This window comes from Stegastes partitus, unplaced genomic scaffold (assembly GCF_000690725.1).
Source record: "Stegastes partitus isolate 25-593 unplaced genomic scaffold, Stegastes_partitus-1.0.2 Scaffold2132, whole genome shotgun sequence".
NCBI classification, from domain to species: Eukaryota; Metazoa; Chordata; class Actinopteri; family Pomacentridae; genus Stegastes; species Stegastes partitus.
Genome location: NW_007579863.1, coordinates 54,433 through 55,296, shown reverse-complemented (window position 1 = coordinate 55,296; position 864 = coordinate 54,433).

Below are 864 nucleotides of genomic sequence, written 5' to 3'. Positions count from 1 at the left end.
TTAAACTCTCCAATGCATGGGTTGATTTTTAAATAGTACTTCAGGTTGGTAAGCCATAAAACCCACACAAAATCAACCTTTTTTGTGTAAACAATGTTCGCAAAGTGTATTTTTTTAGTGCTTATTAATCTTCCTCATGGCAGACTGATGTATTTAATTCCTGCCGTCTCGTCTTATTCACAACCGCGTGTATCTTCTCGTAGACTGACAACTACCAAACCCAAATCAGTCCGTACAGTCAGTGTGTTTGTGGTTATTTACAGAGTACAGACTGAAACACAGCTTTTTTCCTACTGCTGTAAGAACAATAAATGCCTTTCTGTCCCAATAATGTGCAATATACAACTCCACTACCTCTGCCCAATATCCACTCTGCAATATACACTGTTCTCATTATTTAATTTCATTTAATTTCATCTTTTATGTAGAGTTCTTTTTGCTTGTTTTATATATATAAATATATTTCTTTTATACTGTATATAGTGTTTTACAAAGTTTTTATTGTTTTACAAAGTTCTTATATTTTTGATTTTTGCACTGAAAGGACTGCACCTTATGTTTTGTTGTAGTCGTTACAATGACAATAGAAGAAATCTGAATCTGAATTTACATCCAGTGGTTTTTCAGCTGGAACAGTTTTGATTCTTTCCTAAATAAATCCTTTAATGGAATCAACTGGCTTATGGTAGTCATGGCCTCTTTCCTCAGCTGAAGGCGTCAGTGTTCCTTTAAACTAAATGCTTGTTGGAGTGTCAGAGTATTTCAAAAAAATCAAATTTTGCATTGCATTCATTCAAAACTGTTTGCAACTTTACATACATAACACAGTAAAGGCAGGTGTGACCGTTGGAACAAACCATTCTG